This window comes from Pelodiscus sinensis, chromosome 3 (genome assembly GCF_049634645.1).
Source record: "Pelodiscus sinensis isolate JC-2024 chromosome 3, ASM4963464v1, whole genome shotgun sequence".
Classification (NCBI taxonomy): Eukaryota; Metazoa; Chordata; order Testudines; family Trionychidae; genus Pelodiscus; species Pelodiscus sinensis.
In genome coordinates this window covers 57,230,041-57,246,368 of record NC_134713.1, presented here as the reverse complement: position 1 = coordinate 57,246,368, position 16,328 = coordinate 57,230,041, and the positions used below count along the sequence as shown (strand labels likewise).

The following is a 16,328-nucleotide window of genomic DNA, read 5'->3' as shown; positions in this document are numbered from 1 at the left end:
ATGAGGACATGGTGTCCATAAGGCTGATCCCAAGGTCATTCCTGAGGTGATATCATGATTTCTCATCAACCAAAGCATCTGCTTGCCTGTGTTTTTATGCTATGCCATAGTAGGCAGGGAAACGGTGAACTGGAATTCCTTGGGTACACAGCGGGCCCTTGGTTTTTTACCTATTGAGGACAAAAATGTTCCAGAAGTTGCCTAGATTTTTTTGCCTCAGTTGTGGAGAGGAAGATGGGGAGAGGCCATTTCTGCCAGAGACTGTCAAAGTGCTCAAGATGCACAGCACTTTGCAATAAGCTTTGCACTGTGCAAAGTCCCTTTGCTCCATAAAGTAAGTGGGTATGCACCACAGTTAGGAGAGGATCAGGAGGTACAATAGGAGTTTTGGGACACATTTTCCCTTATTGGAAACCTACCACTCCAAAGAAGATCTAAATGCACATGCTAGAATATAGAAAAGGCCAACCAAATTTGGAAACATAACTTTCAGAGGGAAACAATCGTGTGTGTCTGGCATTTGTCATGGTGATTGCAAACACCCATGTTTAGAAGAGGGAAAGCCACTTACACCAATGAAGGATATAAGTCCTAACATGAGTTATTTATAACATGAAGAATCAGTAGATTACAAGTAATAATTTGTAAATTAATACTCATCTAGTGTGTTGTGATCCAGCACAGACTTCTTTTTATGGACATCAAAATGCAGTGATCTGAGAAGCTTCTGAATCCTAGGGCACTGGAAAGGCCTAAGTGGTGAAAACTTAGATGGGAATGAAAACATGTTTAAACAGCTAATGTGCTGACTTTCTGACAGCACACAAAGGGATGTGTGGAGGATAAGTGGTATAAATTCTGATCATATTGCTGGAAACTGCACATGAAGTCCTCGGAAATATGAAACCAGGGCTAGAAAGATAAGAAGGGAGACTTGGTGGTGGAATCCTCAAGTTAAAGGATCTGTTGAAAAGAAGAAGGTAACCGTTAAATTTGCTGCCAGAGTGGGAATGACGTATATATTGAGGCAACAAAGAAGGCCAAACAATGTTGCAGAAGGCAAATTTTTGGCATGTGAAGAGGCATAGAACTGACTAAAATGATATGGGCAGAGGAAGAATACTATGTTCAAACTCACTATGGCAAGAGAATGAAAAATGACTGGTGAAAGGTTGCTTATATTAAAAACAAATATGGTATATTGCAAACGAATGGTGAATCGAAATCTGGAGTGGATGTTTTGAAAGAGTGATGAAAAAAGGGAACTAAGAACACATAAGCCGAACTGGGACATGATAGATTGCTTTCACAAGGAAGATGTTGTAGAGGCACTTACGTGCCCTCTCTTTTTTTCATTGTCCTGGTCCAATGGCTGAAGTCATTGGGAAGGGAAGGTGTAAATTATTTTACAAGTCTGTTCAATGATGTTCTTAAACATAAAATGCCAGATGAATGCTGTAAAAGCTTTGTAGTGCCCATTTTTACAAGTTTTCAAATCCTTGCCATGTAAATATCAGAAACAAGAGTGATTATAACAGTCATGTTTTTGTTTAAAGACATTATACAATAATATAGGAATTTGATCTTTTAACTTAACAAAATGTTACTGCATTTGTCTGTGAGCATATTTACACCTATGTTTCTAGTGATTTTTATTAAATTGAGTGAAATCTCCAGACACATTTCTTAACAGACCAATTATGTCTATTCAATGTTATACTCAAAAAATTGAACTGTTGTGCTATTTTTCATAAGTGAATATACTCTGACTACTGAATAAAAGGTAACCATCTAATTATCTATCGGTCCTCTGTCTGTTTTGCCAGCATGTAATTGGAGTGTTAACTTTTCCATACTACAGCCTCATATTTGTATAAGTCTCAGAGGGATAGTCATATTAGTTTGTAACTTTAAAAACAATTTTTAAAAACAACGAGTAGTCCTGTGTCACCTTAGCCCTGGTCTACACTAGGGAGGCATTTTGAAATAACTCCCCTTATTTTGAAATAACAAGTGGAATGTCCACACTACTCAGTCCATTATTTCAGAATAATGGGCTGGTTATTTTGAAATAATAATTCCTGCTTTCCTTTGGGAATAAGCTTATTTTGAAATAGTTATTTCAAAATAATTTCCTAGTGTAGACATGCCCTTAGACACTAACAAATATATATAGTATCATGAGCTTTCATGGGCAAAACCCATTTTTTCAGATAAGATGTCCCCCTTTTTTTCTGCACTCAAGATTATCTCTGTGACTTCATTTCCCATCTGTAAAACACTGTGTGGTCCATTTTAAGTTCTGCATAAAGGCTTTTAATCAACGAGTCATTTTCTGATAACGGAAAGATGACTGAGTGACTCTTCCTCTTCACAGCAGTAAGATTTGGTGCTTTCTTCTGCCAGTAAGCTCTTCAATTGATTGTGATAATACTTCATATGCCTGCTCTCTCCATTATTTTGAATCTTGAGGAAACTCTTCATTAATATAAGGGGGATTGATGTATTAGATTTATGAATTATGTCATCCCATTGCTAGAGAAGCGTTCTTGTTGATGATCTCATCTAATCCCTATAATATGAATGGGAATATTTTAAGTGGGCACTCATAGACTTCAGTTGTTTAATTTCCTCCACTAAGCACATAGTGTTTGCCCAGTAAGATCAGTGTTTAAAGGCATCGATCATGCCTTAATTGAATAGACACAATGAGGATTATTCTATTTGCTCATATCAATTTTAGATCCTAGATTAGTCAGAACTAGTTTTGAATCTTCATGGTTCCAGGTCCTAAAGGCTGAATCTTAATTTTACTAATGCTCTTTTGAGAGTCACATGGAACATGTTAACATGTTTTATTATTTTAACACATCCTTTGTGTTAATGAGCAGCCAGGAAAATTCAACTTTGAAAGAGTTCAATATATTCCTTTGTGTCCTAGATTTAACCATATAAAATCTGCACTTGAAAGGTAACCTGATTTGGATAATTGGTGTCATTTTTTAATGTTCCTCTTTCACAGTGAATGTTTGGGAGCAGAACTAAACATTTTTCAGTAAAGTGGATTTTTTTTAAATGATATAATTTTTTTTTAAAGAACACCCTGAAAAGCCTCAGGTATGTTTGCCATAAGCCTATGTAGGAGGTATAGCACTGAAAGTAAAGGCTTTCATTTTAAAAAGATGTTTTAACAGGAACTGCCTTCAGGATCCTCTTTGAAGTCAGTGAAGCCAAAAGCTACTAAAACTTGACAGCTGCTATGCTAACTTGTAAAGGGTCGTCTCCCCCGGAACAGAGTTAAGGCTTGTTGGCTGGGTAATGTGCAGAAGCTTGCACTGCCACAGGCTGTGAATTTGTAAAGAAGTTTGTTCTCCAGGACTGTCAGCACAGATCCTTTTATGAGTGTTAAATTAGAGGGGATAGTTCACCCTCTGCCCATGTTAACCCTTATAATGTAGAAGGGAGGCAGGGGAATCCTCCTTGTGGAGGTTTCATACCTGAAACAAGATGCAGATGCTGTGGAACAGTGAAGTAAAAATGCTCCTTAGATTGTAAATCACACCAGCCCTGTCTGGTGGCTATCATGGGTCAGGCAATTACAAAGTATCGCTTAAGATAGTTTGTGTAAATATAGTACTAAGTCAAGAAAAGATACTCTTGAATGAGCTTTGAATGATGCTTGGATGAGCTTTGCACCAGTGTGAAGACCTGCTAATTCTAGTGGGGGCTCTGAATAGGCATGCAGCTCTGCTCACAGGGAACTCTATGCAGAAGCAGAAAAAGCTTGCCCCAGATGAATTGTATGGCTGTTCTACCATTGATTTCAATGGGTGCAGGATTTCACTCTGTGTCTTTAAAGAACCAAATGAGAAATATTCCTCAGTAGAACTTTTATCCTTAGAAAATGACTGCTCTTCTGCCTTACCTCAGCTGCAAGTCAGTAATGTATATTTTGTTTGAGATAAAGATTTCAGCCGTGCTTCTTTGGGGCCTGTCATTGCCATCAGATTAAGAGTTTCTTTAGAGGGAAGACCAAGTAAAGTCTTATCTCTTTAAGACTTTACTGAATAGGTGTAAACACTAAAGGGTGTTACCATGGGAACCAAAGTTTGTAATGAGGCAACACCATTTTGAAGGACACTTGAACATGTTACACTCAAAAGATCATGGTGCTTACTTCATGGTAACCAGAAAATAGCATTCAAAGTTACCACTCATCAAAGAGAAAGGAAGGTGTTGCTATGTTGTGAAAATATTTTTAAGGTTTTGAGCATAGAATTTTATAAAATGGTTGTTCTGAGCAAAGTAGTGGAGTAACAGAAAGACAAAAGTGCTGGAATCTCTTGCAACTGGATGTGGAGGTAGAACATTCAAAAAGGGATGGGCTTTGTTGGGGTTTTTTCAGTTTTTTGGTGGGGGGGAGTTGGATGTGTGCATGGACTTAGCGAGTGGGAGAAGCGAGGGCAATTGGCAGAAACGGGTATGGGGAGACTGGAAAAATGCTGATCCATATAGAAATGTCCCCTTCATGTTACTTATGTCTCTGGCAGTGACTGCTGCTTACAACAGCATTAACCTCCACCCTTGTGCCAGTGCTTGGTGAAGGGAGGTAAGGATGAAGAATAGTTCACAGCTAAATTTACTACAGGAACACTGGAGAGTGATTCTCTGAAGATGGCATCCAATGACCCTAACCCTAACCAGACTCCATCTACAAGGTGAAACAGAAGGAGGAAAAGTGGCAGATTGTCAGTGTAAAAATTCCTTTTCTTGATGATTAGTCTTCAGAAGGGAAGGATACGGCCCAAAAAGAAGAATCATTCTTCTGTTTGGGTAACAACTATGAATCTGGGCTTATTCATTATCCAACTGTTGCAAGGATATAAAAGGCAGTATTTTCTCTGCCATATTTGAGTTTTCATGCCTCAGGATATTCTTAAGGTTTTTTACACAAAACCAGCCATTTTTGTGCAAAAACCTGCAGAGTGTCCACACCTCAAGCGTGTTTTTGCTCTAGAAAATTTACAGTAAAATGGCAGAACAGAGGGCTTTTTGCAGGTATACCTCTTTCTACGAGGAATAACTCCTTTTTGCGCAAGAGTTCTTGCACAAAAAGGTGTGTGTGGATGCTCAACGGGGGTTTCTTGCTCAAAAAGAGCCTATACAAAAAAGTACAGGTGCTCTGATGACCATTCTGTGAGTGGCAATCAGAACTTGCTTGCGCAAGAGTGTCCATGCAGTGTGGACAGTCTCTTGCACAAAAGCATATTGCTTTTGCGAGGAATTTTTGAGGTGTGGACACGCTTTTGCACAAGAAGTTTTTGCGGAAGAAGTTTTTGCGCAAAAACCCTTCAATGAAGACAAAGCCAAGGTGTGCAAGTACCCAGTGACCTTGATACACCTTGATACAGGAGTGCAGTTGCATATCTGTTAGCATACACTCAAAATTACTTAGGATTTGTACAGTGCATCCAGGATAAATTGCTGTTTAAGTGTTAACTTTGTATAAATACACATAGCTATTCAGAATCACCCTTAAAAATATTTATGAATTTTTTATACTAATTGAGAAGAAACTTGGCCATATAATTTGCCTTAGTGAGTATGAGCTACAATGTAACTAAGTTTATATAAACTAGTTAATTATTAATAGCCACTGATCTCTTCTTCACCACAAAATATTTCTGAACTTTCAGTCCATTCATTTTAATAGGCATTTATAGGACACTCAGCATAGTCACATAGTTTAGGAGTGACTTTAAGGATACAGCCTAAATCCACCCTTGTTTCCTCTTTCTTTTGACAGACTGGCCTGACCACATCTTTTACGGTGCTTTATGATTTTATCATATGTCAAAATGTGCACCATCAACACAGATATGACAACAAAAAAGTTTAGTTTCTGTTTACAGAACTGACAAACATCATAGACTCCAACAGAAAGTACAAATAATATATTCAGGTAAGTCTAGAATCTGCTTTTGCATGACTTGCTGTACATAAAGGTACAATTAACATACCTTCTAGTCATCTCTCTATTATTATTAGTCATAGTAGAAGATATTTATTATTGAGCTTATTGTCACAGCTGCTGTGTGACAGGCACTTTTCAAATATTGAAACAGAGTGAAACCATAAAAGATGAAAACCCAAAAGTGAAGAATAAATAAGCAGTTTTCTCATAAACACAGATGACAGTTAAAGAATGTGTAAATCTTGAATGACATTTGTTTAGTGGGCAAATAAAAACTGCATTTGCATTCTAGAAACATACATTTCACCATAAATATTCCAGTTTTCACAACAGCTTGATATAATTTGATAAGCAACTTGTTATCTGAACTAATATTTGGTCACATTTTTTTTGGCAGAACTTACATGGTGTATCTCAGGTCAAAACTTTTGTTGCTATGGTAATGTTCTCCTCCCATGTAGGTTTTTAATTGTCTTGCACAGAGATCAAAAAATATATGGGGAAAATGGCTCATAGATAAGCTATTGATTTCCCTTGTAATGGAATTATCCTTGTTATCCTTATTGCAAGCATCTGGCAATTTGCTATACATGCTGTCTTAGGATCTAACCACCTCTCCCTTCACCCACTTCCCCACACCTTTTCCTCAGAAGCCACTGTGATCTTGCATGCACTGCATCATATTTACTGAATGCTTATTTACCCCTCTCTTACTCAGGAGGCTGGCATTACTTTCAAGGAGTTTGATCTACACTTATATCCCCTTTCTGCTGTCTGTCACAGCCTTAAGGCAAATTCAGTCTGCTGTGTATGAAACAAACCAAAGTTATTTAAGATCAGTATTATCCTTTGAGTTTTATGAAGCTCAATAAGAATTGTAACTTGTGCCTTAATACTGCTGCTCGGGACGTTTCCATTGGAATTAGGTGCTGTTTTGCCTAAGCAAGGACTACATAATTGTGTAAGTCATTTTTGAGAGAAGTGACTTTTTAAGGTGACTTGAGATATCAACTGGGATTATATTTTCAAAGATGTAGAAGTAGTGACTATTTGTGAGGGAGATACCAGAATCTCTGCTGCGTATGAAGTCCTTTTCTCTCAGGTAATTCAGTCAGTGTGTACTTATTTATACCAGAGGTTGTTTTTGGTTGGTTGGGGTTTTTTAAATCTAACACACAGCCACACTTGTTTATTATTTGAGAAAGTGATTAGCCATACTGCACTGTCTAATAATGGGTTGAGAGAAGAGTTCACCAAATAACAGTACATTCCCAAAATTTAGTACATTTACCTATCAAGTTCCTGGGGTAGTCTTGATGCAGAAGAAAGCATTTTAAAAAATTCATAGCCATGGTGTGATCTCCTTTGATGGAAGGCATTTTTCCCTTCCCAGCTGCTGAAGCCAAACCATAGTTTAGGAGTACTTTTGGATTCTTTGTTGCTGCTAAGCTGTGACAATAGAAATCATTACCTATGGATGCTGCTATCCTCTCCAATTGACTAGGAGACTCCAGCCCACCCTGGCACATAATGACCTGGCCTCTGTTATTTGTGACTTCATCACCTCTCAGCTAACTACAACAATGTAATATATGGGGCATGAATGCTTAAACACTTAAACTGAATTTAGAACAGAACACTGTAGTTGCATCTCCTCAGCAACACAGGCTACTACCAGCATATTTAACCTTTTCTCCACTTTCTACAGTAGCTTCCCATCATATTTATTATCAGATTCAAGGTCTTGGTATTTATCTTCAATAGGCTCCATGGCATGATCCCAGAAAATGCAATCTTCAAGGTGAAGACTGTGGTCTACAACTTCACTCCTCTGTCCTGATGGAATTACCTACAATAAGGATAAAGATTATCTGTGTAGGAGACAGAATTTTCTTAGGCGGCCAGTCTGTGGAGTAAACATCCTAAGGACCATCAGAAACCTTCCCACCTTCCACTCCATAAACAAAGTGCATTTGTTCAAATTGGGCTTCTCTGACAAGCAGACTTGGTAACAACAAGACATGCCACAGCAAACACTTCTCCCTCTCCCTTGAGGGAGTGGGTGCACAGGACAAATGTTAGTCACATCATTTGAGTTCACTATTGGAAGATTTAATGAACATGCTCCCTAAATTTGAATTAGAACTTGATCAGGCGATGTTTGTAGTTTTCTTCCCAGGCAACCAGTTCCTTCCCATTCAATTTCTATAACATATGTGCAACTAGTACATATAAATACTCAGATAAGCGTTTGTTTCTGTATATGAGCACATGAATAAGTGTATTCTTCCCCTAAGGGCTCAGCAGACCCCTCAGTATATATTGGCCATGTGTGTTAGGAAGCAGGGGGAGACACGTGGGGGAACCATAGATTTCCAACATCTTGAGTGTGATCATTCCACCTAAAGCAGTAGTGAGGAGAAAAAGATGGAGGGCAGAAAGGGGGAATCTTAGCAACAGAAAGAAAATTTTCCCTTGGTGACTTTTTGCCAGCTCCAAACTATGCAGAATATCCCAAGTTGTGTCCAGTTACAGAGGCAGAGTGAATTAGTACCTAGGGCCAGTTATCCTATCAGGCTCCCTGCTGCCTCCTGCTCATGGCCTAGAGGCCTCCAGTGTAATCACAAGAGGAGGAACCCAGTGTTACATGAGCAGAGAGAGACTGGCAGCAGCAAGCATTTCTGGTCAAGCAGTGGTAGGGAGCAGTCTCAAAACAACCAAAAAAATGCTTCTGACCAGACCAAAATCTTACAATAAATCTGATCCTAAATCCCTCCCCTCCCCCCCATTAGCGAGGAAGTCATACAAGCAGTTATTTTGAAATGTGGGGTCTGTGCACATAGATATCCTTTCTAAAACTTCCTAGTCCTGCCTCTCCTTGTTCTTTGTTTCAGTTTTAAAAGTATTTCCAATCCTCTCCTCAAGAGAGCCAATGTTCCCACAATTTCTTCAGGCACTATTCCTGTTTAATAACATCTAGGTTAATTAATGTGCGAGATGTATGAACAGGATTAGCCATATTGTAACCATTTTAATGGCAATGAATTTGTTATATTATACTTCAACTTTGTTTCAATTTGTAATCATGTAGTGATTGAGCAATGTCATGCTGCTTTCTGGCAAGTTGGGATTTTTCCAATATGGCTCTGCAACCTTGCAGCTCTCATAGTGAAAATTGTTTGTACGAACTGAACATATGCCTGCTATTTTTTAAGAATCAGCAAAAGTATTTAAATTAGAGATTTAAGCACATGCTAAAATTTGAGTTTTATGAGATTATGCAGTATGAGTAGGGACCACTCACTATGCTATGGATGTAGAATTGTGCTCGGACGCTACTTCAATAGCCTACTCTCAACTAATCACTTTCCCCTTTCTACCTAACATGGCTAATACAGGCAGTCCCTGGGTTACATGGATCCGACTTACATCGGATCCCTACTTACAAACGGGGTGAGGCAACCCCACACTAGCTGCTTCCCCCCAGCAGACCAGGGAGATGCGAAGCTAGCGCCTCCCCTCCCCCCCAGCAGGCCAGGGAGACGCAGAGCGGCTTTTCTCAGCAGACACCTCAGCTTGAGAATAAAGGACTGAGGGAAGTGAGGTGTGGGAGAATAAAACTGAGCTCTGGAGAAATGTTTGGCTAGAGTTTCCCCTACAATATGTACCAGTTCCGACTTACATACAAATTCAACTTAAGAACAAACCTACAGTCCCTATCTTGTAAGTAACCCGGGGACTGCCTGTACAAAAGCAATGGAACTTCCAATAAGGATCCATTAATACTGTCAGATGAATTTTCAGTTCCTCATATGATCAAGATTGGATTACAGAACAAGTGGTCCCCAACATGAAGTTAGCCAAATTCATTAGTCTTTGGATAAAATTGTCTAAGAATTTGAGCGCTCTCTCTAAGACTTGCTGTAAGGAAAAATCATAGTAAGTAACATGGGGAGATAAAGCAGACATTAAGAAATTTATATTGCCTGTCAAAGATATTTACTCCCCTCATTGGGCATAATTTATGTACTTATGATCACTTTATCACTGTCAAATCCTCCCAAGTTTTAATTTAAGAAAAACTGGTACTATGAAAAAAATCACTAATTCAGTTTCCTACTAATGTTCTGGTTTGACATGCTTTAAAAAAAAATCAAAGCCATCTGTGACTTACATGAATGAACACTTAAAAGTAAATAATCTTTTCTTTCATATTATAATTTATAAGTAGGTTAACATATTAAAAATATCCAGACAGTGGCTCCTGGGCTGAAACTTTTCTTTACATATGAGTTTTATTTCCCTAAAAATAGGATTAGATAATGCAAGTAACAGGCTCTTAACCACAGTGTTGTCACTAGGCCCCATGACAATAGATGTTGGTCTTCAGAGGCTATAAAAGGTGATTGGTGTGGTGCTGTGCCTATAATTCCTTTTAAAAACTAAACACAATAAAAGCTGCAGTAGTTTACAAAGAAATACATGACTCAGGTACATCTTTCTCATCTTTGAAATCCCTGGTGGACTTGAACAAAGAGAAGATTCCCATTAACCAATGGACTATTATTTTTGTATATTCCTATTTAAGTCTCTGAATGAGAGGAGAGTTTTTAAATCACAATCTTCATATCTGGTAGGAGAATTATATATGTGTAACAATTACAATAAATATTTTAAAAGGGTGATCTCCCATGAGACAGAAGGCAGTCTTTTAGTAGCTGTTATTAATGTTATTCATACACTAGAATAGAAACAGAAAGGTGCATTTTCTATAAATATTCTGCAGTTGTTCACTTATGTTAAGGTTAATTAGGGTTGCACAACTCTGGACTGTTAAAGGAAGTTTGACTTATCAAACTCCATTAATTATCTCCTTTATTATGCATTACAACTATAGCAAAGGGTGATATTTTAGACGTAGATGAACCCTGTACGCCATGTAATTTGGTTGACACTGGACTTACCATTTTAAGGATCAATTAACCCAGTGATTCCTGCCCCTATTTCCCTATTATACAGGTTGCACCTCTAAAAGATGGGCTACAAAAGTGGGGGGCAGAGAATCCATGCACAGCTCAGCTGCGCTGCAAGAGGGGCAGGGAATTGGTGCATGGCTCAGCTGGACTGCGGGTGGAGCCAGGAAGCGGGAAGAGAGGTGGCAGGGGATGCTGAAATGGTCCATCAAAATCCCTCATCTGGGACCAGCAAGGTCCTGGGGGCACTGGACAAGGGAGGTCCAATCTGTACCATTAATTTCTCCATCCTGCTGTATGGCCCCAGAAATTAACATAAAACTAAAATGAGGTCAGCCAAAAATTAAATTCAGCAAGCATATATAGCTTAACTGAAACACACAGAAACCTGTTGGGGAACATTTTAACTTGCCGGGACACTCATTAATGGATCTCAAAGTCACTGTATTGTTTCAGGCTAATTTCACAAGCCAGCTCCACAGGGAGGCTCAACTTCATTTTCAAGTTTGATTCCTTCAACAGAGGTATGAACAAAGAAATTGGGTGGATGGCTTGCTATATTCCACATCCTAATGACATAAAAAAACCAAACAATGGGTACTTAAAAACCTTCTCTATCAGCTTGATATAGCATGGGCACTCTAATTGACCATTCTTTTCCCCTATTTCCCCTTCTTTTTCTTTCTCTCCTCCCTTCCCCTACCGGCTATTTATTTAGAAACTGGACCTTTAATAACTCCATTCATCTGAAGAAGTGGGCAACTCCTTTGAAGATGTTGGGAAGGGTCCACACAGCTTTTGAAAAGGGAGATCCATGTATTAGAATTATTTGAAGGTAGCAGTAAGTACATGGACAAGGTTGATCCACTTAATTCAGTGTATCTGGACTTTCAGAAGTCCCATACAGTTCCCATACAGAAGGCTCTTAAGCAAAATAAACCATCATTGGATCAGAGGGAAGGTCCTCTCAGGGATCAGTTACTAGTTAAAAGATAGGAAACAAAGGGTAGGAATAAATGCTCTATATTCACAGAGGTGAGAGATAAATAGCAGGATCCTCTAACAATATTGGGGCTAGCTATTCAACATATTCAGAAATGACCTGGAATAAAGGATGACGAGTGAGGTGGAAAAATTTGCATATGACTCAAAATTACTCAGTTAAGTCCAAAACTGACAGTGAAGAGTTATAAAAAAAACTCAAGAAACAAGGTAAACACTTCACAAATAGCAGATGAAATTCAATATTGATAAATGGTAAGGCAATTCACATTAGAGAATATAATCCCATTACACATACAAAACAGGGGGTATCAATTAATTATTACCAATCAAGAAAGTGTTCTGAATTGTGATGGATAGTGCTCTGAAAATACCTCTTCACTATGCAGCAGCAGTTAAAAATTAACAGAATGATAGGAGCTATTAGGAAAGGGATAGATAATAAGAAAATATCATAATGCCACTCTACAAATCCATTACATGTCAACCCTTGAATACTGCTTGCAGTTCTGGTCATCCCATCTCAAAATATATATTAGATTTGGAAAAGGTAAAGCAAAGGGCAACAAAAATGATAAGGGTATGGAATATCTTCCATATGAGGAGAGATTAAAATACAGGTCTTAGAAAACAGTTGAATAAGGAGAGATGACAATGAATGGATCACTTGAATTTACCCTGTTCTGTTCATTCCCTCTGAAATATCTGTCACTAGTCACTGTCAGAGAGAGGATCCTGGGTTAGATGGACTATTGGTCTGACCCAGTGTGGACATGGGTATGTTCTCACTGAAACCTGTTGGAACTTGGTTTGCACTATTGGAATGGTAAAATCAGTTGTTATAAACTTAATAGGCTCCAATGGACATAAGGCATAAGGAAGCAGTCAACAAAGTCATTCCCTGTTGACCAATCTGTGTCTTGACTGCTGCGCTGTGCCGACGATCAGTTGAGCTGGCACAGCATGGCGGCCATTTTTATTTTAATGAAGCGGGGGATATTTAAATCCCTGCTTCATTGACTATGTCGGGTAGTCTAATTTACATGCCTCTGGCAACAGAGGCATGTAGTCTAGACATACCCTTAGTAATGCTTCTCTTCTACCTTTCCTTATCACATGAGATACAGATGTTAGAAGGGAGAACATTGCATGAAGCAACTTACAAGCATTTCATAGCGTTTAAATGCTAAGCACATTTATATAACCCTAATACATATTTTAACAATACTAATAGTCAGGTGAGCCGGATTGGTTTCTAGCTATGCATTTGTCAGTGTACATTTGACATCTACAGGTACTGGCATGAGCTGGCACTTGGTCTATCAGTGTCACAATCATAATATAAGAATGGCCTGGAAAATGGAGGAGTTAGAAAATGCAGAAAGAGCTGTGACAACTAGCCTAGGGTATGTCTACACTACCCTCCTAGTTCGAACTAGGAGGGTAATGTAGGCATACCGCACTTGCAAATGAAGCCCGGGATTTGAATTTCCCAGGCTTCATTTGCATAAGCGGGGAGCCGCCATTTTTAAAACCCCGCTGGTTCGAACCCCGTGCAGCGCGGCTACATGGGGCTCGAACTAGGTAGTTCGAACTAGGCTTCCTAGTTCGAACTACCGTTACTCCTCATTTCACGAGGAGTAATGGTAGTTCGAACTAGGAAGCCTAGTTCGAACTACCTAGTTCGTGCCCCATGTAGCCGCGCTGCACGGGGTTCGAACCAGCGGGGTTTTAAAAATAGCGGCTCCCCGCTTATGCAAATGAAGCCCGGGAAATTCAAATCCCGGGCTTCATTTGCAAGTGCGGTATGCCTACATTACCCCGCTAGTTCGAACTAGCGGGGTAGTGTAGACATACCCCTATGGTCTGAGTTTGCTGGTGGATCTGCGCTACTGAAGACATTGTGGAATTCACCCATATGTCTTTCCCTGAAGACCCTGCTGATTGGGGATGGCACCTCGTACTACATGAGCTTCACATTCATGTCCAATTATATCTGATATTACACTAAAATGAGATTGTTGTGAAGCTAAATGACTTCCCTCCAAATGTGAGTGTAAGGGATATCTATGCTTCCCTGGGTGTACTAGCCCAGGACAAGAAGCAGAATAGGAGAGCCCTGGAGCTCAGTTGCTGCTGAGCCACAGGAGAGACCAGATATTTCTTTTGGGGAGCAGACACCACTGCAAGAGCCCAGCCCCAGAATAGACCAAGGTTTTGCCATCAGTGGAAGCAGACAAGGATCCCTGGGAGCTGCCGGAGCTACCCACAGCCAAGTACACTGAATAGGAACATGAATAGGAATAGAATCCTTGGAACATGGGAACCTACAGTCAGTCTCTGGTAGAAAGTAGCTCTGGGGGACCAAACTTTAGTCTGGTCCTGCTGCTCTTAGGGTTCTGGGGTGGGATGCCTGAGCCCCTAGATTGCACTCGTGTTTTCCCCCTACCTGAGCCCTATTTGTGATTCTGAGCCAACTAGAGGGAGCCAGAGCCTCTCCACAGAATATTTGTAGCTGTCCGCCCCAACCAGGTGGCTGGGGACTAAAGATTGTTTGTGCCCTGGGTAGAGCCCCTTGATAGCCTGTTAATTATAGGATGCTAATTATTGTGTGCCCCAGCCAGGTGTCTGTGTGCTAAAGACTGTTGTGCTTCTCCCAGCCCAGGAAGGAGGGAGGGCTGGAACTCTTCCCTGTAAAACTGTTAAATGATCTCTGCCTATAGTGAGGCAGGGTGGCCTTCCTTCCCCTCTTGAGACTGAGGGACACCACACACATACACTCTTTGGTTTTGCAGCCACGGTGAGCACAATTTCAGTTTACTTGTAATATTTTCAAATAACTTACAAACAAATGGTAGGGTGATAATTCATGACTTTATATATTACAGGTCCAGAAGGGACCACTGTGGTTATCTAGACTGACTTGTATAACACAGGCCATAGAACGCCCCCCTTCTCCAAATTCCTGGAGCATATTTTTTTGAAAATATCCAAACTTGATGTAAAAATGGTAAATGATGGAGATCCCACTAAAACCATAATAAATTGTTCCAGTGATTAATTACTCTCACTTTTAAAATTTCCCTTATATTTCCAGTCTGAATTTATCTAGTTTTTCTTCTAGATTGTATTTGTATACTATAATCATGTCATCCCATGACCTTCGCTTTGTTAGACACAAAGAGCTCAGTCTATTAGCTTATCACTATAAGACATGTTCTCCAGTCCTGTAATCATTCTCAGGGCTCTTCTCTGAACACTCTCTAATTCATCAACATCCTTGGGATCACAGACACAAGAATTTGACAAAGTATTCCAACAGCAGTCAGACAAATCCCAAATTCAGAAGTAAAATAACCTGTTTACTCCTACTAAAGATTCCTCTGTTTATGCATCCCAGGATCACATCTGTTCTTTTAGGCTCCATCATGCTGACAGCTCATGTTGAGCTAATTACCCACCATGACCCAAATATTTTGCTAGGTAACTGCTTGCCAGGATAGAGTCCTCCATCCTGTAAGTCTTGTCTACTTTCTTGGTTCTTAGATGTATTCATTTACATTTAGCCATATTAAATTGCATATTGTTTGCTTGAACTGAGTTTACCAATAATGCAGATAGCCCCGAATCAGTGACTTGTTCTCATGCTATTTACGACTCCCCAAACTGTTGTGTCATCAGCAAACTTTATTAGTGATGATTTTATGTTTTCATCCATATCATTAATAAATGTGTTCATTTATTTTACATTTTTCTACCTGTCAGTTAGCCAGTTTTTAATCCATTTAATGTGTGCCATGTTAATTTTATATTGTTCTAGTTTATTATTCAACTATAATGTTACGTCTAAGCATATTATATCATCACTATTATTTATGTCAACCAAACTTGTAATCTCTTCAAAAAAGAGTTATCAAGTTAATTTGACAGGATCTATTTTCCATAAACCCATTATGATTTGCATTAATTTAATTATCCACATTTCATTCTTTATTAATTGGATCCCATATCAACAGCTCTATTGTCTTGCCAGGGATCTGCGTCAAGCCAACAGCTTATATTTACTTGGTTCATTCCATGTATTCTTTTTAAAAATTGGCACAAGGTAAGTTTTCTTCCAGTCTTCTAGACCGTCCCTCATGCTCCAAAACCTATGGACAGTCATAGAATCATAGAATCATAAGACTGGAAGGGACCTCGAGAGGTCATCAAGTCCAGCCCCCCGCCCTCAAGGCAGGACCAAGCTCCGTCTACACCATCCCTGACAGATGTCTATCTAACCTGTTCTTAAATATCTCCAGAGAGGGAGATTCCACCACCTCCCTTGGCAATTTATTCCAATATTTGACCACCCTGACAGTTAGGAATTTTTTCCTAAT

The 16,328-nt window shown here is 39.4% G+C and overlaps 1 long non-coding RNA gene across 2 annotated transcripts in view; it reads left to right on the top strand.

Moving 5' to 3' along the window:
- The window catches only part of LOC142827819 (uncharacterized), a 58,081-nt gene extending 44,746 nt beyond the window's left edge, over window positions 1-13,335 (top strand). Inside the window, exons 3-4 of one of the 2 annotated variants that reach the window (XR_012902579.1) lie at window positions 4,551-4,609; window positions 5,807-13,335. This is a non-coding gene — a long non-coding RNA (uncharacterized LOC142827819). Of the gene's footprint in view, window positions 1-4,550; window positions 4,719-5,806 lie in introns of both variants that reach the window. The other variant, XR_012902578.1, reaches the window with a different exon arrangement.
- Window positions 13,336-16,328: the final 2,993 nt, after the last annotated feature.